Below are 16,173 nucleotides of genomic sequence, written 5' to 3'. Positions count from 1 at the left end.
ACTGCCTTGTAATAAGTTTTTTTGAAAGCACCCATTAAGTTGTAGTTTTAAGATTGAGGCACTTGGGGTGTCTGGGTGGCTCAGTCCTTAAGCTTCTGCCTTCCGCTCAAGTCATGATCCCAAGTTCCTGGGATGGAGCCCCGTATCAGACGCCTCCGCACTTGGCGGGATGCCCGCTTCTTCCTTTCCCACTTCCCCGGCTTGCTCTCTCTTGCTGTCCTTCTGTCAAATGATTAAATTCTTAAAATAAAAAAAAATGCGAGGCACTGATATCTTTCAAAAGAACGTTTTTAAAAGCTTGGTTACGTTCCACAGATTCTTTCTTTGAAACATCTATGAAAAACCTCCCTGCACTAAATTTAAAAAAATCACCAAGATAAGTTAATGCTATTAAAAGGAATGGAACTTTACAGAATATTCTTTTCTTTTGGTGGTTTCTTTGAATTTATCTGAAACCCATTCACACTGCATGGAGTTGATTGGGAGGGAAAAGGATTACTAACCCCCAAAAGATTCCCTTTTTGTGTATGACCACACTACAAAACCAAATGCTAGGCCTTGTTTAGAGGTTTTTACTCCTTGACAAAGCTTCAATTTTTCGTTTAAAACACTAATCTCCATTTTACGTCCTCTGCATTTTGGACTGAATCCTGCAACACTTGGGCAACAACCTGATTGAAAAACCCCAGGCTTCTCCTCCCCGGGTCTCTCCCGCCATCTAGCCCTTGCCACTGCTCTGAAAGCTAAGGTAGCTGCAGCTTCCCCAGGATCCCTGGAGCGCGCCAAGCCGGGCCGACTTCCGGCCGGCCGGGCCGGAGCCAGACGCCCCTCCCTCCCCCAAGAGCGCGAGATTCATCGCAATTTTCCCGCGAGGCCGCGGCGAGGCGCGGCACCGTTCGCCAGGCCCCAGAGTGCACTGCGGGTCTAGAGCGCGCGAGCGCCGCTCCACTGCCGAGCGACCGCGGGAAAATTCCAAAAAAGTCAAACAAAACAAAGAATCAGTACGGGGCAAAGCCAAATTTGCAAGCCACAGAACCCGGGCGGAGGCGTCCTTTCTGCCACTGCCCAAACTGCTGAAGCAGCTCTGGCGCAGACCACCCGGTAAGAGAGAGGCCGCAGAACGAGAGCGAAGGCGGCCGCTCCTCTCGGGGGTCTGGCCGACACGTCAGCCTGGGGATGGGGGTGGGGAGGGGGAGCGCGGGGAGGGAAGACTCGCGAGAACGTTCGCCGTGCCTGGCGCGTCTAGGTGGCTGAGCGGAGCCCCGGCCGTGTGCTAGGGGTGAAGAGGGGCGGTGGGTAGAGTTTTGAGGTGGCGCCAGTCCGCGGAGGGGCGGGGCGGCGGGCGAGGGGCGGGGACGGAGGGCGGGCCAGGCCCGGAGGTGGAGCCGGCGCAGGGGTCACGCGGACGGGAGCCCCCTGAGCGGTGCGACCTCGGAGTGGGCGTTTCGGTTCTTTTTGTTCATTGAACGCTGGCAGCTATGTCTGCTTAAAAGGAGAGGTGCGAAGGTGAATTTCTTCACCCCGGATCCGTGGAGCTGTGAAAATTCGCCTCTTCTAACCCATCACCCTCTACAGCTGGCCGCTGCTCTCCGTCCCCCTGCCCCCAGGGCGCTGGGAGGGAGTGAGGCTCTTACCCCTTCCCGCCCTGGAGGCCCTTCATCGCAAACGGGGAGGAAGGTTCTGATCGGCGACCGTCTACCCGCAACAGTCTTTCTTTGAGCGCCAGGCCAAGTCGCATCCAAATCCCTGAGGGATTTTTGGGGGGGGGGGTGTTGTTTCTTGGCTTGCTTTTTTGTATTTACGTGGGCGCTTTTACAACCGTGAATCTTCTGTGGTCATCTTGTATGGGTTAGAAGTCTGGAGGAGGAAAAGATCAGGACTTTTTGAAACATGAGAAATTTGGAACCAGAATTTTTAAGGAAAGAGGCCGAGGACTTTTCCAGCAAAGACTTGTATGTGCCAGTGCTTTTCTCCTAATCTGAAACTGTTTTAAGAATCCCTGGCTGCCGGTTTCCTAATAACCTGCCCATTTAGTGCATGCTAACTGATGTGATTGACTTACCATTTATCACATGAGGAGGGCACTGTTGGGCCACCCAACTTCAGCTATTTATGGATGTCACTCAACTTCAGTGATGTGCAGCTCAGAACCTTTTCTCATTATTTCCCTAAAGAGGGGACGAAAGGTTGTTACAAATGATTGAATTCATACCATGTGTTGGGATCATTTATTATATAAGCTTAGAAAACATGTTCATTGTGACTATCCATTAAACTTAAATCAAACGTTTCAATATAATGGACTGTGCCAGATTCACAGGGCAAGAAGCATTTATATGCATCAAAACAGAATTTGCTTTTCCTCGTTGTATTAAAGACCTCTTTCCCCAGAGTTAGTTAGGTCCTGCTTATTTAGAATTGGACTAATTTTACTTTAGTATATATTACATTTTAATTAATCTTTTTCATTATTCAGTTGTATTTCTCTTGATTTCTTGAAAAACATTTATTAAGGTTCCAGAAAAGAAAGGCAAAGTATTTTGGAATTTTTTGTACTCTAATGAAAAGCATTAACTGGGTGTGGAAGATGTGTTGCTGCATGTATGTGAAACTGTGCATGTACATTTAAAAATAAATAGTATTTTAAACCAGTTCCATATTTCAGTAAGTAGTTCCAGTAACAATTACACAGATTTTGTATTTATGAAAACCAGCTTCAAGGAGGCCAGCCTGGCCAGTAGAAAGTTGGATTGATTACCTAGGCCACATGGGTAGAAAAACCTCGCATGGTGTGGCAGTTCCAAATTGGTAGTAGTGGAGCCTCAAAGCAGGCTGGAAATCAGTACCAAATGGATTTATAAAATTTAAGTTGGGGTATGTATAGTCTTTGTTCTTGTTTATGGATCTTGAATGACTTACTTTAATATGAAAGAACACCTATGGGAGAGGTACTTTGAGTTAACAGTGCTTCAACAAAACTGTAGTAGAGAAAAAACTTAATTTACAAGAAAAGTTAGATAATGCTACAAATCTTGAGCATTTTATTTTCTACTAGATACCATTTTTTTTTCTTTTTTATTACTCTGTTTGGAAGAGACCTTGCAGTGTTAACTGATTCATTCTCTTTGGCTCTTCTTAAGTTCTGCTAGGTATGCAGAAATCATTTCCCTCTTAAGGTCTCTGATACAGGAACATCTATAATCTTCCTGGTACCTTTCTCTAGTTACAGGGAAGCCAAGTTCATATGGAAATCACCTTTTTGACTCTGTATACTCTGTTTTCTAAAGAATTAAGTAATTTTTAGTAAAAATTTTTTTTTTTTTGAATTGTGCAGTGATTACTACAATTCATTTTTAGAACATTTATACCACCCTAACAAGTTAGCACATCCAAGTTTGTAGTTGATCCTAGCTGTGGCTTTCAGCTAGGCAATCATGCAACCATTGATTTGTGTTCTGTCTCTATAGATTAGCCTTTGGGCACCCATATAAATGGACTCTTTTACTTAGCATGATGTTTTTGAGATTTATCCATTTTGTAGCATATATCAGTACTTCTTATTTATTGCAAAAGAGTATCCCATTGTATGGATATACCGCATTTTGTTTATCTGTTCATCTGTTTGTGGAATTGGTGGACACTTGAGATACTTCTACTTTTTGGCTATTAGGAATAATGTTGCTGTGGACATTCATGTGCAAGTCTTTGCAAATATGTTCTCATTTTTCTTGGATAGATACTTATGAGTGGAATTGCAATGTTGTATCATAAGTTCATGTTTAACTTTTTAAAGAAACTGCCAGACTTTTCGAATGGGGCTGTACCATATTATATTCCCACCAGCAGTGTATAGGGTTTTGATTTTTCCAGAACACCATTTATTGTGTCTTTTTAAAATAGCCATCGTAGTGGTTGTGAAAGTAGTATTTCATTGTGGTTTTATTTTTGTTTTATTTTATTTTAAAAGAGATTTTATTTATTTGACAGGAAGAGAGACAGTGAGACAGGGAACTCAAGCAGGGGGATTGGGAGAGAGAGAAGCAGGCTTCCTGCTGAGCAGGGAGCCGTACAGGGCCAATCTTAGGACCTAGGGTTCATGACCTGAGCTAAAGGCATATCCCAGTACCCAATGACTGAGCCATCCAGGTGTCCCTCATTGTGGTTTTAATTTGTTTCCCTATTGGCCAATGATGTTGAATATATTTTCATATGCATATTAGCAGTTTCTTTGTCAGTTTTGAAATATCTGTTTTTTATTGGGTTATGTCAATCTTTAAAAGGTAAAAGGTAGGTGATTCAGGCAGCAAAATCAGGTTTATTTAGGAACAGCAGAGGAACCGTAATTCGGGACAAGCAAATTGTGGTGAACCGTAAAAGTCCTGAGAGCAAAGTAGGCATGTCCTTTTTAGAGGAAGGGAGGAAGTTTGGGAGGGTCTCTTTTGAACAGAAATTTAATGGAAGAAAATGAGAATTTGAAACGGTGGCAGCTTCTCATTGGCTGTAGGTGAGGGCAGCTTGTTGTTGCTGGGCGAAGAGCAAACCTTCCTTCTTACTGCTGGACTGTGTAAGCTGGGACAAGTGATATGTTGTGAGTCATCTCTTCATGGTTTCAAAATTCCAATTTTGAGTTAGATTTCCTTAACACCTTTTCAAATTTTGTTAGTATCACTGATCAAAAGTTGAGCCGTCTGTTCCTTGTTAGAATTGTTTTTGTCTTTTGGTGCTAGTAAGGACCTTTCCTGTACTCCCTATGCTGTCCCACAGCATAGGGAGGTGCACAGATTGAAGACCACTGAAGCCATCTTTGAGTAACAAGGAATAGTGGGAGGGAGAACTCTCAGGTATTTCTGATTCAAAGTTTGTATCTTATCAAGGTTATAAGCATTGGAGATCTCTTGAAGTGGTGAGGCTGCATCACCCAGGTAGGTATGTCCTTTCTACAAGGCTTTGACAGACAACAGATACAAAGCTTAAAAATGATTATAGAGAATGATATGAGGAGCAGAATAATGACATCAGTATATATAAAAGTCCTGAACCAGGAGCCCAAACCCGAAAGTGACTGGCTATAGAGCAGAGCAACCTAGATCTTCAGGTGGAATTTATCGTAGATAATTTTATGTGATCGGGTTTCCACTTTGGAGTATTTATCCATGTGCAACAGGTTTTGTTTGCTGTTGCATAAATGCTTCCTTTTTCAGCAAGTAGGTAATCAAAGGCTATATGCATAACTCAAAGATATTGTGGGTTCAATTCCAACACTGTAATAAAGCAAATATTACAGTAAAGTAAATATTGCAATAAGGCGAGTCATGTTTTGGTTTCCCAGTGCATATAAAAGTTATGTTTATACTATACTGTAGTCTATTAAGAGTATGATAGCATTATGTCTTAAAAAATATATACCTTAATTTAAAAATACTTTATTACTAAAAAATGCTAACTATCTGAGCTTTCAGCAAGTTATAATCACTGATCACAGATCACTGTAACAAATATAATAATAAGTTTGAAATAGCATGAGAATAACTAAAAGGTGACACACAAAGTGAGCAAATGCTTTCGTAAAAATGGCACTAATAGACTTAACTCTGGGTTGCCACAAACCTTCAGTGTGTGGAAAAAAAAATTGAAGTATCTGTGAAGTGCTATAAAGTGAAGCACAGTTAAATAAGGAATGCCTGTGCTTTAGCAAGTGACGGAGTGTTTGTTGTTGGGCTTCTGTTGTCTTACAGCAGGGCTTGGCAAGTTTTCCCAGTTCCAGAGGGAGATTTCTAGTCCTTTGTTCATTTTGTCCATTGTCATGGAAGTCCACAAAATCACCCTTCTGATGGAGGCAAATCCAGAGTCACATATACCTCCTGGGAGTTACCTTTTTAATATGGCAATGAAGTTTTAGTTGGGAAAACCTATGTGAGGCTTCAGATTTCTTGTGGATGTCCGTGGGGGCAGTTAGAAATCCAAGTATGCACAGGCTGCCCCTGGTGGTCTATACATTCATAGGCCCAGTAAGAGGCCCAATGATTCACCACAAAGATAAAACCCCATACTGCAAATAGGACTCCTACTGTGGTTTGATTATTAATAATGGTATTAGTTGGGATTATTCAGTTGGCCCTTTTGAGCCCAGGGTCACTGGTTTTTAGGGAATAATTAGGGAGAAACTCTCTTGTTCTGTGGACTCTGTTCTTGAAGGCCGTACAGACGGGTTATTTTGCTACAGCAAGCAGCTGTGAGGTAGTAGTGAGAATGGGGAACTGTACGAGTGGAATGGGTGTAATGAGTTGCATTGAGAGTTATGATGGGACAGAGGGTAGAGAAGATCTGTAGAAACTGTTGTGGAAATTTGACTCAGAAAGAAATATCTTCACCTCCCTCCCCTCCAGCAACCCTCAGTTTGTTTCCTGTGATTAAGAGTCTCATGGGGGGGGGGGGATGGGGTAAAAGAGTGATTTTATGAACACTGAGTATTATTCTAAGACTGATGAATCACTGACCTCTAACTATGAAAGCAATAATACATTTTATGTTCATTAATTGGATTTAAATTTTTTAAAAACTTTGCTTGGGGAAAAAAAAAAAATGAAAGCAACACCCTGAAAGATGAGGGTATAGTTAGTGGTTGCATTGGAGATGGAGGCAAAGTTGGCTTCAGGGAAGACTAGAAGTTCACAGCTGTCATGGACCGATCCGGGTTTCTGATGGCAGATCGAACAGTGAGAAATTCTTCCCCTTTTGCCAGGGAAAGGGAAATGTGTGGTGTCTCTCCCAGTCGGATGGGGTGGAAGCCAGCAGTGTGGGCAATGAAAGGATTCACCTGAGGCAGAACAAAGGTGATAGAAATTTATTTAATTTTATTATTTTTTTTTCCGTTTTTTTTAGTGATTTTTTTATTTTTTATAAACATATATTTTTATCCCCAGGGGTACAGGTCTGTGAATCACCAGCTTTACACACTTCACAGCACTCACCAAAGCACATACCCTCCCCAATGGCCATAATCCCACCCCCTTCTCCCAAACCCCCTCCCCCCAGCAACCCTCAGTTTGTTTTGTGAGATTAAGAGTCACTTATGGTTTGTCTCCCTCCCAATCCCATCTTGTTTCATTGATTCTTCTCCTACCCACTTAAGCCCCCATGTTGCATCACCACTTCCTCATATCAGGGAGATCATATGATAGTTGTCTTTCTCTGCTTGACTTATTTCACTAAGCATGATATGCTCTAGTTCCATCCATGTTGTCGCAAATGGCAAGATTTCATTTCTTTTGATGGCTGCATAGTCCCATTGTGTATATATACCACATCTTCTTGATCCATTCATCTGTTGATGGACATCTAGGTTCTTTCCATAGTTTGGCTATGGTGGACATTGCTGCTATAAACATTCGGGTGCATGTGCCCCTTTGGATCACTACGTTTGTATCTTTAGGGTAAATACCCAATAGTGCAATTGCTCGGTCATAGGGCAGTTCTATTTTCAACATTTTGATGAACCTCCATGCTGTTTTCCAGAGTGGCTGCACCAGCTTGCATTCCCACCAACAGTGTAGGAGGGTTCCCCTTTCTCCGCATCCTCGCCAGCATCTGTCGTTTCCTGACTTGTTGATTTTAGCCATTCTAACTGGTGTGAGGTGATATCTCATTGTGGTTTTGATTTGTATTTCCTTGATGCCTAGTGATATGGAGCACTTTTTCATGTGTCTGTTGGCCATCTGGATGTCTTCTTTGCAGAAATGTCTGTTCATGTCCTCTGCCCATTTCTTGATTGGATTATTTGTTCTTTGGTATTTAATTTTATTTAATACACCCAAGGAAGCAGGAGGCAAGATAGCGAAGGATAGATTGTCTGCCACAGTAGTAGGTTTTTAAAGGTGGAAGGTGAGGAGGTATGGGGACATGGAAGTTTCCCTTTTTTGGTAACTGTGACTGGTTGTAAGTAGCCATTTGGTCAGTTAGGGCTTATGGGTATTTGGAGGTGGGTGGGTGGTCAGTTAGGGCTTATGGGTATTTGGTCAGTTAGGGCTTATGGGTATTTGGAGGTGGGTGGCCAAGTTTCCACTGCTCAAACCTTTTGGCCAAAGATGGCTTCTACAAAATGCAGACAAAGTCATTTTCTCTCCAGCATAGAGAAGAAGAAAATAAGGCGAGAAAAAGCAGAAAGGAGAGAATGTACAGGTCTACCGTCATCATCTTGGGAAAACTCTGCTTTAGCTGTTGTTTGCTTCAGTTCCTGGAAATCCTTAATTTTAGGTCACCATTTGGTGTGCATGTTTAGTCCGTGTTTGAGGGTTTCTTTAGATGAAACCCATGGATCCAGGAGTCAACTCCATGGAATTTGCTGGCATAAGAATTAGTCAATAATTACCTTTCTAGTGTGGTTGAGGAGTCTTTTTGAAGTTGTCCTTTCTAATAAAGGACATCCCGAGATTACAGGGTGTTGTGCTTGGGGTCTTCATCTCCTGGGAACATGCTGTGAAAAGATTGTTCTGTTAGTGCATTACTGTTTTCAAGGGATGTAATTAGACCTTTGCAGTACTGAAGTATATCTCCTTTTATTAGGTGTGGGTCAAAAAATGTTGAAGCTACATTTGCATAGGGCACTCAATAATTATCTCAAAGGTGAGAATTTGTGGATTCCAAAGGGGTGGATCTGAGATTAAGAAGGACTAAGGCAGTTCTTTTGGCCAGGGTATTTGAAAGTTTTCCACAAATTTTGCCAATTGAGATTTGATTTTGCTGCTGTTTTATTCAGTTAGTCCTGAAGACTGAGGATGATAAGTGAAGGAAGGATGTGAAGGATGATAATTGACAGTGAAAATGCTACAGAGCCAGCCAGACATCACAGACTCACCATGTATTTGACCACTACAGTGAGTTTCTTGATCACTGTAGGGTTTAAGAGGGGTTCCTCAGGTAGGGATGATTTTTTTTTTTTTTTCCCAGTTGGATTTTAGCTACTGAAGAGGAAAGTTGCTTATCTTTAAAAGTTAAAGGTTCAGTTTAGCTACTGAAGAGGAAAGTTGCTTATTTAGCTACTGAAGAGGAAAGTTGCTTATCTTTAAAAGTTAAAGGTTCAGTTTAGCTACTGAAGAGGAAAGTTGCTTATCTACATATAAAGGCTTTGGCCCAGTGGGAAGACATATGAATTATTGCCAAGACATATTTGTACCAATGAAATGGACGTAGCTGAATAAAGTCTATTTTCCAAACCTTGAATGCAAACCATTTGGCAATTTAAAGTACCCAGGAGCAGTGAGGCTAGGTTTCCCTGGATTGTGTTTTGGGCAAGTGGGGTAGTCAGAGGAGGCCTTTTTTGTGGCTTTGCTAATATTTCCCCATTGGTATTGATTCAGAAACCTTATCATTTTATCCATAGACCACTGGTTTAGAGCATGTACAGTCGTCACTAATGGGAACTTTAAAAATAAACTCAAAATGGATTAAAGACCTAAATGTGAGACCTGAAATTATAAAATTCCTAGAAGAAATTTCTTTGTAATTTCTTTGACATTGGCCATAAAAAATTTTTCTAGATATGTCTCCTGAGGCAAGGGAAACAAAACCAAAAATAAACTATTGGGAATATATCAAAATAAAAAACTTTAGCACAGTGACGGAAACCATCAACAAAACAAAAGGCAACCTATTGAATGGGAGAAGGTATTTGCAAATGGCATATCCAATAAGGAGTTAATATCTGAAATACATACAGAAGTTAGACAATTGAACACCAAAAAAAAAAAAAAAAAAAAAAAGAAAAGAAAATCCAATGAAGAATGGGCAGAGGACCTGAATAGACATTCCTCCAAAGAAGACATACAGATGGCTGAAAGACATAGGAAAAGATGCTCAACATCACTAACCATCAAGGAAATGCAGATCAAACCCTCCCTGGGATATCACCTTACATCTGTCAGATGGATGAAGTAAAAAAGACAGGAAATAACAAGTGTTGATGAAGTTGTGGAGGAAAAGTTGTGCACTGTTGGTGGGTATGCAGATTGGTGTAACCATTGTGAAAAACAGTATGGAGTTTCCTTGAAAAAATTTTTTTAAAATATATATTTTATAATGAGAGACACAGCAAGAGAGGGAACACAAGCAGGGGGAGTGGGAGAGGGAGAAGCAGGCTGTCCGCTGAGCAGGAAGCCTGGTCTGGGACTCCATCCTAGGACCCTGGGATCATGACCTGAGCCAAAGGTCACTTAATGACTGAGACACCCAGGTACCCCTCGAAATATTAAAAATAGAATTATCATGATTTAGTAATCGTACTGCTGCTATTTACCTAAAGAAAATGAAAGCATATATATTTTGAAAAGACATATACACCCTATGTTTATTGCAGCATTAGTTACAATAGTCAAGATATAGAAATAAGCATGTCCATTGATAGATGAATGGATGAAGGTATGGTGTGTACACACACACACACACACACACACACACACAGGAATATTACTCAGCCATAAAGAAGAGATCTTTCCATTTACAGTAACATGGATATACCTAGAGGGTATAATACTCAGTGAAATAAGTCAGGCAGAAAAAGACACACATGTGATTTTACTCTTACATGGAATTTAAGAAATAAAAACAAATGAACAAACAGAAAAAAGAGGCAAAAAACCCCCCAGATTCCTAAATACAGAGAATAAACTGGTGGTTGCCAGAGGAGAGGTGGATGAAGTGATGGGAAATAAATAAAGACTAATAAGAGGTATACTTATCTTGATGAATATTGAAGAATGTATAATAGTGTTGAATCATTGTGTTACAAACCTGAAATGAACATAATACTTGTTTATTGTATGTTAATTTAAAAAGGGAAGAAAGAGGGGCACCTGGGTGCTCAGTGGGTTAAATCCTCTGCCTTCGGCTTGGGTCATGATCCCAGGGTCCTGGGATTGAGCCCCGCATGGGGCTCTCTACTCAGTGGGGAGCCTGCTTTCTCCTCTCTCTCTCTGCCTGCCTCTCTGCCTACTTGTGATCTCTGTCAAATAAATAAATAAAAATCTTTAAAAAAAAAAAAAAAAGGGAAGAAAGAACTAGAATTACAGAATTTCTGGCAGGATTGAGCTTTTATTTGGCCCAAAACACAAGTTTCTCTTTTTATCATACCTGCCACCATTTGATTGCCAATATTGTTTTTCCTTTTCTGGTGCTGATTGTCTCTAGTCAGTCTCTCCAGGCTACCCTTTGGACCATAACAGAGATTTGACTTTTGGACCCTATGAGACCAGGATTTTTTGTGGAAAAGTCAGTGAGGTGATTTCCTGTACCTTTCAGAGAGTCAAGCTTAGAATGCCCCTGGACCTTAATACTAGCCAAAGCAGTAGGTAAGAATATAGCATCCAATAATTACTGAAGTTAAGGGCCGTTTTCAGTTTTATCTCTGCTGGAAGTAAAAAAGCCACGTTGTTGGGGCGCCTGAGTGGCTCAGTGGGTTAAGCTGCTGCCTTCGGCTCGGGTCATGATCTCAGGGTCCTGGGATCGAGTCCCACATCGGGCTCTCTGCTCAGCAGGGAGCCTGCTTCCCTCTCTCTCTCTCTGCCTGCCTCTCCGTCTACTTGTGATTTCTCTCTGTCAAATAAATAAATAAAATCTTTAAAGAAAAAAAAAAAAGCCACGTTGTTTATATAACATTCCAAAATCCTGAGCCACTCCAAAGGCATGTCTATTCTTAGTGAACATGTAGTGAAAATGTTATCCTAAGCCCTTGCTTAGGATAAAGCCCTAAAGATTGCATATAATTTGACTTCATGGGCTGAAATAGCCAAAGGCAGAGGTGCTGCTTCAATTATTTCAAAAGTTGATACCTCATACTCAGCACAATATTAACAATTTTCATCTTTCAGGTAAGGACCATTGGTGAGCCATGAAAAGTCAGTGTTATCTGAAGTTTTCTGTAAATCGTCATGTGGGGCAGCAGGTGATTTGTCAGTATTTAGTAGTTGTGGGGGGCTTTCATCAGTAGAGGAGGGGAGAAGATTAGCAGGATTAGGGTTACTATAGTGAACAAGAGTGATATAAGGGGCAGTTAATGGGGTGATTTTATAGGAAGTGAAATGGCTAAATGAAAGATGTTTTGTATGATGAGAGTTAAGAAGAGCTTTGACAGCATGTGGCACAAAGATGGTTAAAGGGGATCCCATGATTGTTCCTTCAGTGACCTTTACAAGAAGGGCAGTAGCAGGTATAGCAGTGAGGAAGGGGGAAATCCCTAGGCTACAGGATTTAGTTGTTGACTGTAATATCCTGTGGGTTGGTGGTGCTTCTCATGTTTTTGGGTGAGTATCCCAAGGGCATTCCATTTTTTGTATACAGCCAGTAAAGGGGGTTGATAATTGGGGTGTCCAAGGGCCGGCCAGGAGATGGTTATTAAACGAAATCTTTCAAGATCTGAAAAGTCATGTAATCACATTCTTCCTAGGTTAGAAGTTTTTAAGCAAGTTTTTTTTTTTTTTTTTTTTAAGATTTTATTTATTCATTTGACAGACAGAGATCACAAGTAGGGAGAGAAGCAGGCAGAGTGAGAGAGGAGGAAGCAGGCTCCCTGCTGAGCAGAGAGCCTGATGCGGGCTCAATCCCAGGATCCTGAGATCATGACCTGAGCCGAAGGCAGAGGCTTTAACCCACTGAGCCACCCAGGTGCCCTTAAACAAATTTTATAAAGGTTGGGCCATAAGGGAAAAGTTTGGGATCCAGTTGCAACAATAGCCTGTCAACTTGAGAAAACCTCACAGCTGATATTTAGTGTTTGGGCTTTGAGAAGTTCAGGGTGCCTTGAAGCCTGTGTGATCTAGAAGCTGTCCTTATTCTAAGGTTAAATGTTTTAAGTATCAAATTTAAATTCAAACAAATTACAATTTTTTAAGAGGCTTTCTATCCCTTTTTGGCTTGGAGTTCTAGCAAACACGTTATCTAATTATGAGGAGGCTTGGGAAGAGGAGCAGAGAAGTAAGTCATCCACATATGTTATTAAAGTAGAGTCTCCAGGGAATTTGGTATCATCTGGCTCGGGCTTTAAGGTTTGTGACAAATAAGGGTTTTCCATGAAACTCTGGGGCATTATTGGTCAGGTTATAGTGCTGTTCTTCCCAAGCAAAGGCAAAAAGATACTTACTAATTTTATTTACTGGGATACCGAAGAAAACACTTCATCAATCAATCATGGAAGAAAATTTGCTCTCAGTAGGGATGGAGGCTAATACGGTGGGGTTAGGGACAACAGAGTGGCAAAGCAATGACAGTATTGTTTATGGCTCAGGAGTCCTGATGAGCTTCCCTCTGTGGCCATTTGGTTTCTTCACAGTTAAAATGGTGTTGCAGTGCCTGGTGCAGGGGATAAGGAGGGACCGGGTCTAATAGACTTCTGTAATTGGCTTAATGCCTTGAAGGGCCTCTTTATTTATAGGGTATTGGTTAATTCTGGGTAGAGATTTTGAAGAATTTGTTTGGATCTTTAACAGGAGGTGCACTATGGATCCTGTAAATATCAGTTGAGGATTTTGCCATAGAGAGGATGGTAGCTGATCCACTAGGGACGAATGATTAATGTCCTTGGAATAGCTATATTGATATCAGAGATGGAGCAAATAAAAGACGTTGAAGGGTCATTTGTCTTATCCAGTTCGCTATTTCAGTTGCTGCTGTCAAATTCTAGAATTATTTTCACCTTTTGGAAGAAAAATCCGAGCATCATATTTTTCTAAGAAATCTTGGCCCAATAAATGAACAGGGCCAGAGAAACTAAGGAGAAAAGGATGGGTATCTCTGAAGGTATTTTGGGTACATTTGAAAGCCTCCAGGTACCAATTAAGATAGGGATCCCATTTAGTCTGTTTAATTTTAGAGCTCTGGTCTTCTAATTTGGTTCTGAAAAATAAAAGTTTGGGTGATTGAAGGTTCTCCACAATGGCCATTGGAGTTGTAAGTTATCCCACTTAGTTAAGGATGCACAAGAGGGGGGACTGTAGTGTTTGAACATAAAACTGACTGGCATCCCAGAAGGAGGACTGTCTTGAGAGAATTTACAGGATTGGGATCTTCTTATACTTCAAAAACAGAGGTTCAGAATATAAATGAATATCACTAAAAGGACTAAACCTTCAAGAAAACAGATTGCCAATTAAGTTGGAGAGCTCAACAAAAAGGAGGGAGCTTGAAGCTGAGAGAAGACTTTCTGAACTGAAAGGAAGAAGACAAATCAAGCAGAAAGCAATAAGGGGTACAAGTGGGTGCCATATGTGGTTCTAGGGGTTGTTAGTTCCTCTTGGGTTCATGCCTTTGGATTCTGACACCAGGAAATGTCAACCTTTTTTAAAAAAAATGTAAGTGAATAACCAGCAAAATCAAATTTAGGGGCACCTGGGTGGCTCAGTGGGTTAAGCCTCTGCCTTCGGCTCAGGTCATGATCTCAGGGTCCTGGGATCGAGCCCGGCATTAGGCTCTCTGCTCAGCGGGGAGCCTGCTTCCCCTTCTCTCTCTGCCTGCCTCCCTGCCAACTTTTGATCTCTGTCTGTCAAATAAATAAATAATGGGCACCTGGGTGGCTCAGTGGGTTAAAGCTTCTGCCTTCGGCTCAGGTCATGGTCCTGGGGTCCTGGGATCGAGCCCCGCAGCGGGCTCTCTGCTCAGCAGGGAGCCTGCTTCCTCCTCTCTCTCTGCCTGCTTCTCTCCCTACTTGTGATCTCTGCCTGTCAAATAAACAAATAAAATCTTTAAAAATAAATAAATAAATAAATAAAAATCTTTTAAAAATCAAGTTTATTTGGAAATAGCTGAGGAATTGCAATTCAGGAGAAGGAAACTATGGTGAATGATAGGCAAATCCTGAGAACAATGGAGAGGAACATCCTTTTATAGAGGAAAGGAGGAATTTGGAGGGGTTGTTTTGGACAAAATTCATTAGAAGAATATGAGAGTTCACAATGTTCATGGCTATTCATTGGCTGTAGGCGAGTGAAGTGATGACAGCCTCTTATTGGCTACAGTTAAGGATGGTTGTTGTTGTTGGGGGCCTGTAGCTTGTTGTGCAGAGAGGAAATCTTTCTTCTTGCTGGACCAAGCAAGCTGCAATAAATGGGTCTATGTGAAAGCTCTCCTTTCATGGCTTCCCAGTTCCAATTTTGAGTTAGGTTTCCTTTTTTTTTTTTCCCCTAAGATTTTATTTATTTATTTGACAGAGAGAGATGATGAGTAGACAGAGAGACAGGCAGAGAGAGAAGGGGAAGTAGGCTTCCTGCTGAGTAGAAAGCCCAATGCGGGGCTCGATCCCAGGACCCTGAGACCACGACCTGAGCCGAAGGCAGAAGCTTAACCCATTGAGCCATCCAGGCACCCCTTGACATAGGTTTCCTTAACACATTTTTCACAGTTGATTGTCTTATTACTGGGTTGTAAGCATTCTGTGTAGATTCTGAATAGGAGCCCATTATCAGACACATGTTTTACAAATAATTTCTCTCATTCTGTTACTTGTCTTTTCATTTTCTTCATGGTATCTTTTGACATACAGAAGTTTTAATTTTGAGGAAGTCGGTTTTATGGTTTTCTTTTTTTCCATCATATCTTGGGTTTATGATTAATTTCCATAAACTTTCGTGTGTGGCATGAGATATGGATCCAAATTTATCTTTTTTGTACGTGTTTGTCCAGTTGTGCCAGCACTATTTGTTGGAAAAAAACTGACTTTTCCCTACTTTTATAAAAAATCAATTTGCTATAGGAGTGCCTAGATGGCTCAGTTGGTTGTGTCCAGCCCTTGGTTTTGGCTCAGGTCAAGAGATCAAGCCGTGTCAGGCTCCATGCTCAACACAGAGTCTGCTTGAGTCTCTCTCCCTGTCCCTCTGCTCCCCAACCCCCCCACATGCACACAAGCTCTCTCTTTCTAAAGATTTTATTTATTTATTTGACAGAGATTACAAGTAGGCAGAGAGGCAGGCAGAGAGAGAGGAAGGGAAGCAGGCTCCCTGCCAAGCAGAGAGCCCGATGCAGGGCTCGATCCCAGGACCCTGAGATCATGACCTGAGCCAAAGGCAGAGGCTTTACCCCACTGAGCCACCCAGCCTCCCCCCGCAACTTTCTCTTAATAAATAAAATCTTAAAAAAAAAATCAGTCGACTATAATTATAACTAGACTCTCATTTCTGTTTCAGTGATCTGTAT

General features: G+C 41.5%; 1 protein-coding gene across 3 annotated transcripts in view; it reads left to right on the top strand.

The window, feature by feature from the left end:
* Positions 1 to 901: 901 nt before the first annotated feature.
* FANCC (FA complementation group C) overlaps positions 902 to 16,173 on the top strand; it is a 283,427-nt gene continuing 268,155 nt past the window's right edge. For 2 of the 3 annotated variants that reach the window (XM_082697226.1, XM_082697227.1), the window contains exon 1: positions 902 to 1,101. The gene's annotated coding sequence lies outside the window, so the exon portion shown is untranslated. The remainder of the gene's footprint in view (positions 1,102 to 16,173) is intronic. The other variant, XM_082697228.1, reaches the window with a different exon arrangement.

The sequence above is a fragment of the Mustela nivalis genome (assembly GCF_964662115.1).
Source record: "Mustela nivalis genome assembly, chromosome: 13".
Classification (NCBI taxonomy): Eukaryota; Metazoa; Chordata; class Mammalia; order Carnivora; family Mustelidae; genus Mustela; species Mustela nivalis.
The sequence above is the reverse complement of the archived record's forward strand: the minus strand, read 5'-3'. Positions and strand labels throughout refer to the sequence as shown.